The sequence below is a fragment of the Arachis ipaensis genome, chromosome B5 (assembly GCF_059453495.1).
Source record: "Arachis ipaensis isolate K30076 ecotype BB chromosome B5, ASM5945349v1, whole genome shotgun sequence".
NCBI classification, from domain to species: Eukaryota; Viridiplantae; Streptophyta; class Magnoliopsida; order Fabales; family Fabaceae; genus Arachis; species Arachis ipaensis.
Window position 1 is genome coordinate 25,813,581 of NC_142440.1, and position 7,281 is coordinate 25,820,861.

Below are 7,281 nucleotides of genomic sequence, written 5' to 3' on the forward strand. Positions count from 1 at the left end.
TCTTGGCCAAAGTATGGACTATTATACATTACTGAAAAGCCCTGGATGTCTACTTTCCAACGCAATTGGAAGCGCGCCATTTCAAGTTCTGTAGCTTCAGAAAATCCACTTTGAGTGCAAGGAGGTCAGAATCCAACAGCATCAGCAGTCCTTCTTCAACCTCTGAATCTGATTTCTGCTCAAGTCCCTCAATTTCAGCCAGAAAATACCTGAAATCACAGAAAAACACACAAACTCATATTAAAGTCCAGAAATGTGAATTTAACATAAAAACTAATGAAAACATCCCTAAGAGTAACTAGATTCTACTAAAAACATACTGAAAACAATGTCAAAAAGCGTATAAATTATCCGCTCATCACAACACCAAACTTAAATTGTTGCTTGTTCCCAAGCAACTAAAAATCAAATAGGATAAAAAGAAGAGAATATACTATAAATTCCAAACTATCAATGAAACATAGCTTCAATCAAATGAGCGGGACTTATAGCTTTTTGCCTCTTGAATAGTTTTGGCATCTCACTCTATCCATTGAAGTTTAGAATGATTGGCATCTATAGGAACTTCAGATTTCGAATAGTGTTATTGACTCTCCTAGTTCAGTATGATGATTCTTGAACACAGCTTCTTTATGAGTCTTGGCCGTGGCCCTAAGCACTTTGTTTTCCAGTATTACCACCGGATACATAAATGCCACAGACACATAATTAGGTGAACCTTTTCAGATTGTGACTCAGCTTTGCTAAAGTCCCCAATTAGAGGTGTCCAGGGTTCTTAAGCACACTCTTTTTTTGCTTTGGACCTTGACTTTAACCGCTCAGTCTCAAGTTTTCACTTGACACCTACACGCCACAAGCACATGGTTAGGGACAGCTTGGTTTAGCCGCTTAGGCCAGGATTTTATTCCTTTAGGCCCTCCTATCCACTGATGCTCAAAGCCTTGGGATCCTTTTTATTTGTCCTTGCCTTTTGGTTTTAAGGGTTATTGGCTTTTTGCTCTTGCCTCTTGGTTTTAAGAGCTTTTGGCTTTTTTTGCTTGCTTTTTCTTTTTTCTTTTTTTTTCTATTTTTTTCGCCTATTTTTATTTTTTTATTTTTTTTCTGCAAGCTTTGTTCTTTGCTGCTTTTTCTTGCTTCAAGAATCATTTTTATGATTTTTCAGATTATCAAATAACATGTCTCCTTGTCATCATTCTTTCAAGAGCCAACATATTTAACATTCTTAAACAACAACTTCAAAAGACATATGCACTGTTCAAGCATACATTCAGAAAACAAGAAGCATTGTCACCACATCAATATAATTAAACTAAGTTCAAGGATAAATTCGAAACTCATGTACTTCTTGTTCTTTTGAATTAAAACATTTTTCATTTAAGATAGGTGATGGATTCATAGGACATTCATAACTTTAAGACATAGTTACTAACTACTAATGATCATGTAATGAAGACACAAACATAGATAAGCACATAACATAGAAAACGAAAAACAGAAGAAATAAGAACAAAGAATGAATCCACCTTAGTGATGGTGGCGTTTCCTTCTTGAAGAACCAATGATGTCCTTGAGCTCTTCTATGTCTCTTCCTTGTCTTTGTTGCTCCTCCCTCATTGCTTTTTGATCTTCTCTTATTTCATAAAGCATGATGGAGTGCTCTTGATGTTCCACCCTTAGTTGTCCCATATTGGAACTCAATTCTCCTAGGGAGGTGTTGATTTGCTCCCAATAATTTTGTGGAGGAAAGTGCATTTGAGGCATCTCAGGGATCTCATGGAAATGAGCTTCTTGCGCCTCTTGAGCTCCATGACTGGGCTCTCTTGCTTGCTCCATCTTCTTCTTAGTGATGGCCTTGTCCTCTTTAATGAGGATATCTCCCTTTATGTCAATCCCAGCCGAATTGCATAGGTGGCAAATGAGGTGAGGAAAGGCTAACCTTGCCATAGTGGAGGACTTGTCAGCCACCTTGTAGAGTTCTTGAGGTATAATCTCATGAACTTCCACATCTTCTCCAATCATGATGCTATGGATCATGATGGCTCGGTCTATAGTAACTTCAAACCGGTTGCTAGTGGGAATGATTGAGCATTGAATGAACTCTAACCATCCTCTAGCTACAGGCTTGAGGTCCAATCTTCTTAGTTGAACCGGCTTGCCTTTGGAGTCAACCTTCCATTGAGCTCCTTCTTCACATATGTCCATGAGGACTTGGTCCAACCTTTGATCAAAGTTGACTTTCCTTGTGTAGGGGCGTGCGTTCTCTTCCATGTTTGGCAAGTTGAACGCCAACCTCACATTTTCCGGACTAAAATCTAAGTATTTCCCCCGAACCATTGTAACATAGTTCTTTGGATCCGGGTTCTTACTTTGATCATGGTTCTTGGTGATCCATGCATTGGCATAGAACTCTTGAACCATTAGGATGCCGACTTGTTAGATGGGATTTGTTAGAACTTCCCAACCTCTTCTTTGAATTTCATGTCGGATCTCCGGATACTCATTTCTTTTGAGTTTGAAAGGGACCTCGGGGATCACCTTCTTCTTGGTCACAACATCATAGAAGTGGTCTTGATGGGCTTTGGAGATGAACCTTTCCATCTCCCATGACTCGGAGGTGGAAGCTTTTATCTTCCCCTTCCCCTTTCTAGAGGATTCTCCGGTCTTAGGTGCCATCAATGGTAATGGAAAAATAAAAAGCTTATGCTTTTACCACACCAAACTTAGAATATTGCTCGCCCTCGAGCAATAAACAAAAGAAAAGAAGAAGAAGAAGAAGAAGAAATATGGAGAGGGAGAGGGAGATGTGGTTTCGGCCAAGAGGAGTGTAGAGGGATGTGTTGTGTGAATTTGATGAAGAATGGAGGTCTTTATATAGGGAAGGGAGGGGGGAAGGTTTCGGCCATATGGGTGGGTTTGGGTGGGAAATTGGTTTTGAATTTTGAAGGTAGGTGGAGTTTATGAGGTAGGTTTATGGGGAAGAGTGGATGGATGTGAGTGGTGAAGAGGTGATGGGGAAGAGAGATTGAGGTGATTGGTGAAGGGTTTTTGGGGAAGAGTGTTTATGGGGTTGTGTGAAAGAGAGTGGTAAGAAGTAAGTGGAGGTAGGTGGGGATCCTGTGGGGTCCACAGATTCTGAGTGGATCCTGTGGGGTCCACAGATCCTGAGGTGTTCAAGGATTTACATCCCTGCACCCATTAGGCATGTAAAAAAGCCTTTGCACACAACTCTGGGCGTTCAGCGCCAGGTTGGTGGCCATTTTGGGCGTTCAACGCCCATTTGTGTGCCATTTCTGGCGTTGAACGCCAGAACCATGCTTGTTCTGGGCGTTCAGCGCCAGAGTGCTGCCCATTTTGGGCGTTCAGCGCCAGAACCATGCTCTGTTCTGGCGTTGAACGCCAGGCAGATGCTCCTCCAGGGTGTGATTTTTCTTCTGCTGTTTTTGATTCTGTTTTCAATTTTTATATTTATTTTGTGACTCCACATGATCATGAACCTATAAAGACATATAACTAAGAAAAATATAGTTAGATAAATAAAAATTGGGTTGCCTCCCAACAAGCGCTTCTTTAATGTCAATAGCTTGACAGTGGGCTCTCATGGAGCCTCACGGATGTTCAGAGCATTGTTGAGACTCTCCAACACCAAACTTAGAGTTTGGATATGGGAGTTCAACACCAAACTTAGAGTTTGGTTGTGGCCTCCCAACACCAAACTTAGAGTTTGACTATGGGGGCTTTGTTTGACTCTGCTTTGAGAGAAGCTTTTTCTACTTCCTCTCCATGGATGCAGAGAGAGATCCTTGAGTTGTAAACACAAGGTTATCCTCATTCAATTGAAGGATCAATTCTCCTCTGTCCACATCAATCACAGCTCTTGCTGTGGCTAGGAAAGGTCTTCCTAGGATGATGGATTCATCCTCTTCCTTCCCAGTATCCAGGACTATGAAATCAGCAGGGATGTAAAGGTCTTCAACCTTTACTAACACGTCCTCTACTTGTCCATAAGCCTATTTTCTTGAACTGTCTGCCATCTCTAATGAGATTTTAGCAGCTTGCACCCCATAGATTCCCAGTTTTTCTATTACAGAGAGGGGCATGAGGTTTATCCCTGAACCAAGGTCACACAGAGCCTTAAAGATCATGGTGCCTATAGTACAAGGTATTATGAACTTTCCAGGATCCTGTCTCTTCTGAGGCAATGTCAGTTGATCCAGATCACTTAGTTCATTGATGAACAAGGGAGGTTCAACTTCCCAAGTATCAATGCCAAATAATTTGGCATTCAGCTTCATGATTGCACCAAGAAACTTGGCAGTTTGCTCTTCAGTAACATCCTCATTCTCTTCAGAAGAGGAATACTCATCAGAGCTCATGAAGGGCATAAGGAGGTTCAATGGAATCTCTATGGTCTCTAGATGAGTCTCAGATTCCTTTGGTTCCTCTGAGGGAAGCTCCTTATTGATCACTGGACGTCCCAGGAGGTCTTCCTCCTTGGGATTCACGTCCTCCACTCCCCTTGTAGGTTCGGCCATGGTGCTTATGTCAATGGCCTTGCACTCTCCTTTTGGGTTCTCTTTTGTATTGCTTGGGAGAGTACTAGGAGGGATTTCAGTGATCCTTTTACTCAGTTAGCCCACTTGTGCTTCCAAATTTCTAATGGAAGATCTTGTTTCATTCATGAAACTTACAGTGGCCTTAGATAGATCAGAGACTAGATTTGCTAAATTAGAAGCATTTTGTTCAGAGTTCTCTGTCTGTTGCTGAGTGGATGATGGAAAAGGTTTATTATTGTTAAACCTGTTTCTTCCACCATTATTAAAGCCTTGTTGAGGCTTTTGATCCTTCCATGAGAAATTTGGATGATTTCTCCATGATGAGTTATAGGTGTTTCCATAAGGTTCACCTAAGTAATTCACCTCTGCTATTGCAGGGTTCTCAGGATCATAAGCTTCTTCTTCATAAGAAGCCTCTTGAGTACTGTTGGATGCAGCTTGCATTCCATTCAGACTCTGAGAAATCATATTGACTTACTGAGTCAATATTTTGTTCTGAGCTAATATGGCATTCAGAGTATCAACTTCAAGAACTCCCTTCTTCATAGGCGTCCCATTACTCACAGGATTCCTTTCAGAAGTGTACATGAACTGGTTATTAGCAACCATGTCAATGAGTTCTTGAGCTTCTGCAGGCATTTTCTTTAGGTGAATGGATCCACCTGCAGAAGTGTCCAGTGACATCTTTGATAGCTCAGATAAACCATCATAGAATATATCCAGGATGGTCCATTCTGAAAGCATGTCAGAAGGACACTTTTTGGTCAACTGTTTGTATCTTTCCCAAGCTTCATAGAGGGATTCACCTTCTTTCTGTCTGAAGGTTTGAACATCAGCTCTAAGCTTGCTCAGCTTTTGAGGAGGAAAGTACTTGGCTAAGAAAGTCGTGACCAGCTTATCCCAAGAGTTCAGGCTGTCTTTGGGTTGAGAATCCAACCATAATCTAGCTCTGTCTCTTACAGCAAAAGGGAAAAGCATGAGCCTGTAGACTTCAGGATCTACTCCATTAGTCTTAACAGTATCACATATCTGCAAGAATTCAGTTAAGAACTGAAAAGGATCTTCAGATGGAAGTCCATGAAACTTGCAGTTCTGCTGCATCAGAGAAACTAATTGAGGTTTCAGCTCAAAGTTGTTTGCTCCAATGGCAGGAATGGAGATGCTTCTTCCATGTAGATTGGAATTAGGTGCAGTAAAGTCACCAAGCATCTTCCTTACATTATTATTATTTTCGGCTGCCATCTCCTTCTCCTGTTCGAAAATTTCTGAAAGGTTATCTCTGGATTGTTGTATTTTAGCTTCTCTTAATTTTTTCTTCAGAGTCCTTTCAGGTTCTGGATCTGCTTCCACAAGAATGTTCTTATCCTTGCTCCTGCTCATATGATAAAGAAGAAGGCACAGAAAAATAATAATAGTAATAGAGATCCTTTATACCACAGTATAGGAATCCCTGTGTGAGTAGAAGAAGAGGGGGAGACAAAGAATGTAATATAATGGAAGAAACACAACTATGAAGAGGCTAGATATGTGAGATGAGATGTTAGGATATGAATGAATAAATAGAATGAGATGGGAGAGGGAGAATTTTCGAAAACATTTTTGAAAAAGAGTTAGTGATTTTCGAAAATGGTTTTTGAAAAATGTTAGTAATTTTCGAATTTTTTTTTTTTGAAATTAAAAATAAAAAATAAAAATAATTAGTTAATAAAAAAGAAATTTTTGAAAAAGAGGGAAGATATTTTCGAAAATTATAGAGAGAGAGTTAGTTAGGTAGTTTTGAAAAAGTTAAGAAACAAACAAAAAGTTAGTTAGTTAGTTGAAACAAATTTTGGAAAGATAAGAAGTTATGAGGTTAGAAAAGATATTTTGAAATTAGATTTTTTTGAAAAAGATAAGATGAGAAGATATTTTTGAAAAGATATGATAGAAATTAGTTTTTGAAAAAGATTTGATTTTTAAAATCACAATTAATGACTTGATTCACAAGAAACCACAAGATATGATTCTAGAACTTAAAGTTTGAATCTTTCTTAACAAGCAAGTAACAAACTTGAAATTTTTGAATCAAAACATTAATTGATGATGTTATTTTCGAAAATTATGAGACAAAATTAAGAAAAGATTTTTGAAAAATATTTTTGTAATTTTCGAAAATAACTAAGAAAAATAAAAAAGATTTGATTTTTGAAAAAGATTTTGAAAAAGATAAGATTTTTTTTTTAAAATGAAAATTTGATTTAACTCATAAAAACAACTTGATTTTAAAAAAATTTTTGAAAAAAGTCAAATCTAATTTTCGAATTTGATGAGAAGAAAAATGGAAAGATATTTTTTTGATTTTTGAAATTTTTTTTTATGAGAGAGAAAAACATGAAAAAGATGCAATGCATGAAAATTTTAGATCAAAACTATGAATGTATGCAAGAATGCTCTGAATGTCAAGATGAACACCAAGAACACCGTGAATATCATGATGAACATCAAGAACATATTTTTGAAAAATTTTATATGCAAAGAAAACATGCAAGACACCAAACTTAGAAATCTTTCATGTTTAGACTCTAATAAATAAAAAATGCACATGTAAAACAAGAAAAGACACAAAGCGAAAAAACATCAAGATCAAACAAGAAGACTGACCAAGAACAACTTGAAGATCATGAAGAACACTATGAATGCATGAAATTTTCGAAAAATGCAAGATGCACATGCAATTGACACCAAACTT

At 38.2% G+C, this 7,281-nt stretch overlaps 1 non-coding gene across 1 annotated transcript; it reads left to right on the plus strand.

Annotated features, from left to right (window-relative positions):
- Nucleotides 1-5,291: 5,291 nt before the first annotated feature.
- Nucleotides 5,292-5,399, plus strand: LOC148563651 (small nucleolar RNA R71). The gene has a single exon (XR_015884145.1). It is a non-coding gene; the product is annotated as a small nucleolar RNA R71 (small nucleolar RNA).
- The last annotated feature ends 1,882 nt before the right edge of the window (nt 5,400-7,281 follow it).